This window comes from Triticum urartu, chromosome 1A (assembly GCF_056163025.1).
Source record: "Triticum urartu cultivar PI428250 chromosome 1A, HENAU_Tu73, whole genome shotgun sequence".
Classification (NCBI taxonomy): Eukaryota; Viridiplantae; Streptophyta; class Magnoliopsida; order Poales; family Poaceae; genus Triticum; species Triticum urartu.
The window spans coordinates 451630164-451641159 of NC_141873.1; the positions used below are offsets into that span (position 1 = coordinate 451630164).

The 10996-nt window shown below is 44.1% G+C and overlaps 1 pseudogene across 1 annotated transcript; it reads left to right on the forward strand.

The window, feature by feature from the left end:
• The first annotated feature begins 1530 nt into the window (after positions 1 to 1530).
• On the forward strand, positions 1531 to 5562 carry LOC147991658 (uncharacterized; annotated as a pseudogene). The gene is made up of 6 exons (XR_015613966.1): positions 1531 to 2147; positions 3245 to 3495; positions 3568 to 3943; positions 4116 to 4250; positions 4334 to 4513; positions 5314 to 5562. The product of XR_015613966.1 is annotated as an uncharacterized LOC147991658 (transcript).
• The last annotated feature ends 5434 nt before the right edge of the window (positions 5563 to 10996 follow it).

Sequence of the window (10996 nt, forward strand, 5' to 3'; positions counted from 1 at the left end):
AGTTTCAGATAGTTCCCAAAGTGTTTCGGATGGTTCCAGGAGGTCTCTTGGAATTCTGGAAAGGTATAACATGATTTCCGAAAGTTCGGATCTATATATGAAAAGTTTTCAGAGTCATCAGAATGGGTTCCCGAGATATCTGGAAAATTCATGATTTTATTTGTGCAGGAAAGTTGTGAAGAACCGTCATGAGATGATGACTCCTGGTGGGCGTATGAGAGCCCAAATGGGGCGCCATGGGCTTTGACAGGCCCTAAGACAAATTGGCAAGGGAAGGCTTCCTTCCCCTCTTAGGAGAAGGATTCCCCCTCCTTGGACACCCGTTCTTCCTCCACCTATATATATGTGGGGAGGGCTTCCTCTTGAGACACACCAATCCAATGGGACTCTCTCCGCATAGCTCAACGCTCTCCCGGTCTAATTGGCCTAAGTGTTTAGGTTCCTAATTAGACAGGTTATAATCTCAGTCTAATTGGTCTAATAGAATTAGACTCATAATTAGACCGGAAGAGCCGCCAGGCTTTCTCTCCCTCTCTAATTTTATCACAGTTCTTCTTCCTAGACATCGAAACTCTGCCGGACTACTACTTCGGAAAGCGTGGATACCTCGGAGGAGTTGTCTAATTCAACTCTCGTCTCGGGGAACATTCTCGTGGCTGGGAAGTGTAACCTAGCTGCGGGTCGTTGCGCTGCACCGACTCTTCACTGCTTTCGCTTCTCTGCTCATTGGTGAGTTTGATCGTTACCTCCATCTTCATAGTGTTCTTGGTTGTGATCGTGTAGCATAAATTTTTGTTGTGTAGCACGTTACCCTACAAGGATTGTGTTACCGTTAGTGTCGTGGTAAACAATTGTGTTGTCGTTTATCCGCGTCCTCGAGCTCTCTAGCGCTTCACATCCGCGAGGAGAAGGCCACGACCTTGCTCTGCTCCGTCACCCACATCACCCACAAAAGCGGGTCACCGTCGACGTTGTCCTTGTACGATCTCGACGAGTTATTTGCCAGAGTTGGCAACTTGAGTATATTGATTAAGTGCTACAATCTACTCATTAGGAATGTTTCGAAAAACGTATATTAGTCATTTTTTCTATAAAAAACATCTTTTAGGCTTCTAAAAAACTTGATTTTATATATTCACAAGTTATTTAGATACTTAGATAATCCAAATAATGTTTTAGGTTGTTGGCTACAATAATTTACCAATTATCTACACAACCCATAAGACTATCCCTATCAGTGCGTGTGCATTTCTCCTGATCGTCCCATTTCGCTTGCGCTAACTCTAGCCGTACGATCGACATCACAGGGACGCGCACGTGAGCACATTGTAAGGCCAAATTATGGACAAACACGCAATAGAAAGTATGGAGATTTTGACCCAACAAGAACAATAAAGTATACCATGATGACATTCCCTGAAAAACAATAATAATAAAATGTCAAATAACAATGGAAAAAAGAACAACTTTTGGGATCTTAAATACCGGTGAAACCAAAGAGCTCATGGTCATTCCGACCCCTAATAAACCCCAAAGCCAAAAACCCTATTCCCCTCCGCCGCCTAGCCGCCATGGGCTCCGCCTCCGCCTCCTCGCTCCCGACATCCGCCGGCGCTGGCGAGAACTTGGTCCTCATCCTCGACTTCGGCTCGCAGTATACCCAGCTCATCACCCGCCGCGTCCGGCAGCTGGGAGTCCTCTCACTGTGCGTCTCCGGCACCGCCCCGCTCTCCTCCCTCACCGGGTTTCGTCCCCGCGCCGTCATACTCTCCGGCGGACCCCACTCCGTCCACGCCTCGGGCGCGCCCTCCTTCCCTGCGGGATTCCTCGATTTCGCTGCCGACGCGGGCGCGCACGTTCTGGGCGTGTGCTACGGTATGCAGCTCCTAGTTCAGTCCCTCGGCGGTGCCGTCGAGGCTGGCGAGCGGCAGGAGTACGGCGATATGGAGGTAGAGACTACCGCTCCGTCCTCCGCGCTGTACGGGGAGAGCGTGGTGGGGATCAGACAGTCGGTGTGGATGAGCCACGGCGACGAGGTGGTCAGACTGCCTCAGGGGTTCGAGGTTGTGGCGCGAAGTGTGCAGGGCGCAATCGCAGCCATCGAGCATCGGGAGAAGCGTTTCTATGGACTCCAGTACCACCCGGAGGTAGCTATCATTTACTGTTTTATTCTGTCATCTTGAATAGATGGAGATGGATTTAAACTAAGATTATTATGCTAATAAGTTCATTGCGTCTGTTGATTAGCTTATTTTGCGAGATTGCGAGACACACATTTTGAGTTTGAACTGCAGGGCGACCTGCCCCTTTTCCATAAGGCTTTGTTCGGTTGAAGTGGGGCGATTCCACGAGTGGTTTCTAACCTCCTAGGGATTGGGTGATCCCCGAATTGTCACCCAAACCCCTCTATTCTCCGTCCACATGAATCCCTGTATACATAACCTGTTCGGTTATTCCCTTTCTAATCCACATCTATGAATCGTTGCCGCTGGTCAACCTCAGGTCAAACTCAAGAACCCTAGAAGCTGTGGGAGAAGTAGAGGGGAAGGAAGAGGAGGAGAAGCTCACCGGATGGGAGAGGAGGAAGGAGTGGGGAAGTATGCCACCATCGTCGCCTCCGGATGGCCGCGCCACCGCCGCGGCCGCCGCCGCCGCTGAATCGCAGGAGAGAGAGAGAGAGCTCGGGGACTCGATTGTTTTCTGGCGTACCGTTTCGTCGCTCGGGAGGGATTGGTTCCACGGGTAGAGTGGAGAGGATTTTATCCCGGGTAGTTCCACGGGGTTTGAGGGGGATTGGACGGGGGTGTAGCCCCAGCCGGGTTTAACCGAACACGTTCATAAAGTATGTTGGGGTCGAATCCCGGTCGGGGCGAAACCACGGGGTTCGGCGGGAATTGGACGCCAATCCCGGCGGGGGAGGGGCTAACCGAACAAAGCCTAAGTGATAAGTGAAATATAAGTCGGCTATTTTCTAAGTTAAGCTACAAATTACTTGGGTTTCTTGGGATGGAACAAGCCTTTGGGGTAGCGGGTTGTGTCTTTACGTGAGTGTTTGTTTTGTGGTAAGAAAGATGAGAATATAAGGTCATCTGTATGGATCACACTGATCACAGCTTGCATATTGCTGATTGTGTATTTACTAGTTTGGGTTTGCAGTGCATACCGAAGTACACATGCTTCTTCATAAAATTGTTTATGCCCTAGCATGGCTGTCATAAACTTTTCAATCATCTGATTATACAAGGTGACACATTCGACCCAAGGAAAGGAAACACTGCGCCGCTTTCTTTTTGATGTTTGTGGAATTAAAGCTGACTGGAAGATTCAGGATGTGCTGGATGAGGAAATTAAGACCATCAAAAGTATGGTTGGGACTGATGAACATGTGATTTGCGCGTTATCAGGAGGTGTTGATTCGACAGTTGCAGCCACACTCGTTCATAACGCGATAGGTGATAGGCTTCATTGTGTTTTTGTTGACAATGGTCTATTGAGGTAACCGTTCCTTCAGCATGTTCTGCTTCGAAATCAGTATGCAGCTAAACTAACATATGATCTTATCTGCAGATACAAGGAGAATTAACGAGTAATGTCAACCTTTAATAGTGACTTGCACCTTCCTGTCACATGTATTGATGCCTCGGAGCAATTTCTTAGCAAGTTAAAAGGAGTCAAAGACCCAGAGATGAAAAGAAAGATTGTTGGCAAAGAATTCATAGCTGTCTTTGATGAATTTGCTCACATGTTAGAACAGCAGACAGGAAAAAGACCTGAATATTTAGTTCAAGGAACATTATACCCTGATGTGATTGAATCATGCCCACCCCCTGGGAGTGGTATGACACATTCCCACACCATCAAAAGCCATCACAATGTAGGTGGTCTTCCTGAAGATATGAAATTGAAGCTCATTGAACCACTGAAGCTCCTATTTAAGGATGAGGTATTAATCTGCATCTATACATATATGTACTTCATATATTTATTGATACTTCGCTTTGCATGATCTGACATGCTATACTGAAAGATACCCCATACTGGGAAATTATTTTGGTTTGTTTTCGAAGAAAATATTCCTGTTACTTATTATTTGTCAAATTTATGTCCTGCAAAAGGTGCGGAAATTAGGCAGTATCTTAAATATCCCAGAGTCATTCTTAAAGCGACACCCATTTCCCGGGCCTGGTCTTGCTGTACGTATCCCATCAGGTGATGTTACAGAAGGCAATGCTTTGGAGATTCTTCGTCAGGTTTGATCTTTTTGAACCATTGGTTTCTAAATCATCTTTGATATATGGTGTTAATTGTGGACTGCTCTGTTTACGTCTTCTAGGCGGATGAGATATATGTTCAAGCCATTAGAGATGCACGACTCTATGATACAATTTGGCAAGCTTTTGCTGTGCTTTTGCCTGTCGAAACAGTTGGAGTCCAGGGTGACCAGAGAACTTACGGCTACCCCGTTACTTTAAGGGCAATTACTAGTGAAGATGGCATGCATGACTGCAGATTGGTATGCTGAACCTACAGCTCTATCATACCCCTCCTCCCCCCCCCCCCCCCCCCCCCCTCCCCGCGCGGCAACTGTATGATGCAGTTGTACTCTAATGGTGCACTAGAGCAAATACTGTTCTGTTGCTTTTTTGCTCTAGGATTCGCGCCTCCCCTTTGGTTGCTCGGTTCCTTCTAGAATAGTTTGTGAATACTACTCCCTCCGTTTTGAGTGTAGTTTCACTCATTTTGCCCCTTATGTAGTCCGTATTGAAATTTCTAAAAAGGCTTATATTCAGGAATGGAAGGAGTACTAGTTTGAATTAGACAATTCAGCATTCACCTATGTTACATTACCTCTTGGCCTTCCCTTTTCAGGCCCAGCCCCCAAAATCCATAAGTTCCTCAGTTGTAATGTACAGTTAACAGTTTTGCCAAGCTGTGTTATTCCTAGTTATCTGATTTGTGTACTAACTATGGGCAATTGCTGGTCTCTCAAGTCTCAACTGTTATCGCTAAGTTCTTGGACAGTTTGTTTAATTGTTGGATGGTGTGTATTTATGGTATTTACTCTTGTATTAGTTGCCTTTCTTATGTCCGATGTCCATGTGGTCTTTGGTATAGGATTTTTTAGCGCCTTACGCATTGTCGTGTACAGATTGCGATGTTTCTGTGGTAACTCTCCCGTTTTGTTAACAAGTGTTGGTAATTACAGATGTCTCTTATGTGGTTGAATCTAGCCTTTCTCTTTTATTTTTTGGAGCTTTTGATACGCTCTTGCATGTTTTGACAGCTGGTGTCCTTTTCTTTTAATTCTTTCAGGTATTATTTTGAGCGCAAGTTCCTGGCAGATGTGTCTAATAGGATCTGCAACAATGTGCGAGGCGTTAACCGTGTTTGCGTGGACATAACATCGAAGCCACCAGCAACGGTGGAGTGGGAGTAGGCTGATGGTGAAATAAAGGAATTGGAATCACGACACATAACGCCAATTACTAGATCATTCTCTAGGGCTCCTAGACAAATCCCCTTATGGTGAAAGATGATCAAAGCTTCGAAACTGCACTTATAACTGTTCTTTATTTGCCTTTCTTTGCTGTCACTCGATGCATTGCATTAAATAGTGTATGAAGCCAAATCGCTCGTTAGTAAAACAGAAACACATAGATCAACTAAAATCTGAACGCTTGATAAATGAACTCTCAAGTCTCAATAAACCCAGTGTCGAGGCAGGAGAAATCTCCCCCCATCATCGACAACAAGGGCCTACGAAACCACTCTTCCCAAGTACATAAGCCCCAAATCGCCGAGTATTTTGCGGTTTTGGGTTGTCCCCTCCCGCACAAGCCACCACCTCACCCAAATGATTTGTGAAAATTGCATCCGAGCCACCATTCTTCCATCAGGTTTGAAGGAGTTGTCAGTCCGGCGGGAGTTTCCATCTTAGTGTAAGGCTTACGACGAGAACTTAGGGATGATGGCTATATATCATGAGTCATGGGCATAGAGATGCCAACCCGGTGAGAAACAACGAGGTATCATCATTTGTTGGTCTGAAGTACAATGTACTCCCTCCGTTCCGAATTACTTGTCGCGAGTATGAATGTATCTAGATGTATTTTAGTTGTAGATACATCCATTTTTGCGACGAGTAATTTAGAACGGAGGAAGTATATGCCATTTTCTTGTCTTGAAGTCTTTACATGTTTTGGGGAGGTGGATCGACTTACTTAGAGTCTATCAAATACTACTTTGTAACTGTGTAGTTATAGCTTTCGAATTCGTCGTAAAACATGTTGTGAGACATGGAGACCAAGAAAGGATTTGTCCCTCCAACTTGGAGAGGTATTCTTTCAAGTGATCGTATCCTCTATAAAACACTAAGCTCCCTAATTTAATTAAGCCCACATTCAATTGAGGTATTCAATTGAAATTGGGTAACCTGATTTTGACGGGTAAACAATTTCTTAAAGCTCTCTCGTGCAATTCTTTTACAATATGCTTTCTAATTTTGAAGACCTCACAGTTAATTGGGCTTTCAGATTAGTATCGGGTCACGTTGATCTTATGAACAACACATTCACAAACTGCGGCAGGTAGAGAGAATTAATCATTTGTTATTCCAATGTAGCTTGGTCAGGTTTGTATGGCAAGTGGTTGTGTGCGCCTTTTGTTAAATTGTGATCCAAATTCTACCGTATTAGACTAGGCATAGTACATACGGTGTGGGCCTTTTGCGTTGGTACGCGTCCGTACGAGTACAACTCGTTTACTTGTCCTCCAAGGACTCTCATGTATTGCCCTCATACATACCCCATATAGTCGCACCTAAAACGGTCTGTCGTCTCGTGCTTGTAATACTCCTCCATCATAGTGATTGCGCCTTTGTGCGTCTGTGACTTCTTCCGCAAGGGTTTTCATGTAAAAATCCATGTCTCTTTATCTCGTTTTATTTTTATTATTATCTAATAAATGGTATACAGAGCCAAGTTGCAATATACGAGATTTGAGATCAGGAGATTAGGATTGCGGCGTGTTCGCCGCCGCCGCAGATAGCCGAGACCGACATGTTTTTCTGCCGCTGATCCGTTTCCTACCCGAGCAGTCACCGAGACGAAAACATGGAGTACTTCCGCTGCCCCGCTGCCAGTCAAATCGCCAAGTCGCCAGACCAAGCTTTTCCGCTGCAGCCGTTCTTGACCAAGTCGCCAAGAGATCCGCCGAGCCGTACGTTGCTGCAGCTTGTTTTCGTCGGTTGGGTTCGCTTCAAGTCCCGAGGCAGCAGGGACGATCTGATTGCTACCGCTTCACATCATCGCTGGTTGAGTACTACTTCTAATCACGTCAAGCATTGATCGGCTCGTACTACTTCAACTAGTGCTAGTCACGTGGAGGCTACAGTGCACGTTGGTTATTAGTCCGGTACTCCGCTGCTCCGTGTACCCATGATCTATCGGGTGCTATTTTTTCGACTTTGTTGCTTCGCATTAATTACTTCTGTCAAGAATTTTTCTATCGGCTTGTACTACTTTGTGTACACAGATTTATCTACTCATGGCTTCCATGAAGTACGATCTTCCGCTGCTGGACCGTGACACAAGGTTTACCCTATGTAAAGTCAAGATACGGGCATTGCTGGCACAGTCCGACTATGATGAAGCACTGGATAGTTTTGGAAAAAACCAAATTCAAGATTGGACTGATGAGGAGAAAAGAATTGATTGTAAGGCTTTGTCACAAATTCAACTTCATTTGCATAATAATATTTTGCAGAAAGTTTTGAGCGAGAAAACTGCCGCCGCTCTATGGTTAAAGTTGGAAGGGATTTGCATGACTAAAGATCTCACCAGCAAGATGCATCTTAAGTAAAAATTATTCCTGCACAGGTTACCCGAGGGAGGTAATGTTTTGAATCATATTTCAGAATTTAAAGAGATCATATCCGGTCTAGCTGCAATGGAGGTTAAGTATGAAGAGGAAGATACTGCTTTAATGTTACTTTGTTGACTGCCAAGTTCTTATACAAATTTTAGAGACACCATATTATACAGTCATGATACTCTCACATTTAATGAAGTTTATGAAGCTTTGAACTCTAAGAAGAAGATGAATTAATGGTGCCTCATGATGGTTCTAGTTCATCCCAATCCGATGGATTATCTGTTCGTGGTAGAACAAAGGAGAAGAACTCACATAATGAAAACAGAGGCAAAAGTAAGAACGGCTACAGGGGCCAGTCGCAATCTAGATACAAGAAGTATTGCAGGTATTGCAAGAGAGACGAGCATGGCATCTCAGAGTGTTTCAAGTTGCAGAACAAGGAAAAGAGGAAAGGTAACAAACAAGGTAAAAATTCCGCTAACGTTGCTCGTGATGATAGTTTCGATGATGCTCTTGTCGTTATTGCTGGATGTGATGAGACCAATGATGAGTGGGTACTTGACACCGCATGCACTTTTCATATGTGTCCACATAGAGATTGGTTTAATACTTTTGATTCCACTACTTCTGCTGGTTCCGTTTTGGGTTTTGATAATTCACCATGCAAGATTAAAGGCATATGTTCTATTCGAATCAAGATGTTTGATGGCATAATCAGAACTTTGACAGATGTTCGGTTTATTCCGAAGATGAAAAGAAATCTTATTTCTATGAGTGCCCTTGATGCAAAGGGGTACAAGTATTCAGGTGGAGATAGTGTTTTAAAGGTCACCAAAGGCTCCCTTGTTGTGATGAAAGGTGACTTAAGTTTGATCAATGGTCTTTATTACCTTCGAGGTTCTACCGTTTCAGGTAACGCTACTCCATCTATTTTAAAGAATTCTGATTGTAATGCTGCTAACCTTTGGCATATGCGTCTTGGACATATGAGTGAACTTGGTTTAGCAGAGTTAAATAAGAGAGGTCTTCTTGATGGATATGAACCTGGTAAATTGAAATTTTGTGAGCATTGTATCTTCGGCAAGCACAAGAGGGTGAAGTTCAACACTTCGACTCATACAACCGAAGGTATTCTTGATTATGTGCATTATGATTTATGTGGACCATCTCACAAGAAGTCACTAGGTGGTGCAAGTTACATGCTGACTATTATTGATGATTATTCGAGAAAAGTTTGGCCTTATTTCTTGAAGCATAAACATGAAGCATTCTCAGCATTTAAGGAGTGGAAGATTATGATTTTGAGGCAAACTAAAAGGAAGGTAAAAACACTTCGAACTGATAATGGTATGGAATTCCGTTCTAAGCAATTTAAGAATTATTGCAAGTCTGAAGGCATTGTCAGACATTACACCGTTCCTTATACTCCTCAACAAAATGGTGTTGCTGAGCGTATGAACAGGACCATTATTTCCAGAGCCCGTTGCATGTTGTCCAATGCAGGTTTGCATAGGCGTATTTGGGCTGAGGCCGCTTCCACTGCTTGTTATTTGATCAACAGTTCACCATCTATTGCTCTTAATAAGAAAACTTCAATTGAGGTATGGTCTGGTTCACCTGCTGATTATTCACAGTTGAGAGTTTTTGGTTGCATTGCTTATGCTCATGTTGATAATGGAAAATTGGAGCCTAGAGCTATTAAGTGCATCTTTCTTGGTTATAAGTCTAGTGTTAAAGGTTTTAAATTATGGAATCCTGAAACCCAGAAGGTTGTTATTAGTAGAAATGTTATCTTTAATGAATCTGCTATGTTACATGGTGTTTCATCTACTAATGTTCCTGTTGAGAATTAACAGCAGCCTACTGTTCAATAGCCTACTGTTCAGGTGGAGCATGTTATTGATTCAGGTGATACATCTGGTAAGGAAATTGTTGATGCACATGATGGTCCCGTCGTCGATGATGAACATGTCACTCCCACTCCAAATCAGCCTATTGTTCCGCCCAGTTTGAATCTTGCACGTGACAGAGTTAGGCGGGGTATTAATAAACCTGACAGGTTAATTGAAGAGTGCAATATTGTTTCTTTTGCTTTATCTGTTGCAGAAGAAACTGAAGGTAATTCTGAGCCTTCTTCATATTGCGAGGCTATTATTTCTGATGATAGTAATAAGTGGATGACTGCTTGATACGTCTCCAACGTATCTATAATTTTTGATTGTTCCATGCTATTATATTATCAACCTTGGATGTTTTATATGCATTTATATGCCATTTTATATGATTTTTGGAACTAACCTATTAACCCAGAGCCCAGTGCCAGTTTCTGTTTTTACCTTGTTTTAGGGTTTCGAAGAAAAGGAAAATCAAACAGAGTCCAATTGACTTGAAACTTCACGGAACTCATTTTTGGAAGGAAAGAAGCCCAGAAGACTTGAAGTGCACGTAAGCGAAGCTTCGAGGAGGCCACGAGGTACGGGGCGCGCCCACCCCCTGGGCGCGCCCTCCACCCTCGTGGGCCCCTCGTGGCTCCCCTGACGTACTTCTTCCGCCTATATATCTCCATATACCCTAAAAACATCGGGGAGCACAATAGATCGGGAGTTCCGCCGCCAGAAGCCTCCGTAGCCACCGAAAGCCAATCTAGACCCGTTCCGGCACCCTGCCGGAGGGGGAATCCCTCTCCGGTGGCCATCTTCATCATCCCGGTGCTCTCCATGACGAGGAGGGAGTAGTTCCCCCTCGGGGCTGAGGGTATGTACCAGTAGATATGTGTTTGATCTCTCTCTCTCTATCTATCTATCTCTCTCGTGTTCTTGAGGTGATACGATCTTGATGTATCGCGAGCTTTGCTATTATATTTGGATCCTATGATTTTTCTTCCCCCCTCTATTCTCTTGTAATGAATTGAGTTTCCCCTTTGGAGTTATCTCATCGGATTGAGTCTTTAAAGATTTGAGAACTCTTGATGTATGTCTTGCCGTGCATATCTGTGGTGACAATGGGATATCACGTGATTCACTTGATGTATGTTTTGGTGATCAACTTGCGGGTTCCGCCCATGAACCTATGCATAGGGGTTGGCACACGTTTTCGTCGTGATTCTTCGGTAGAACTTTGGGGC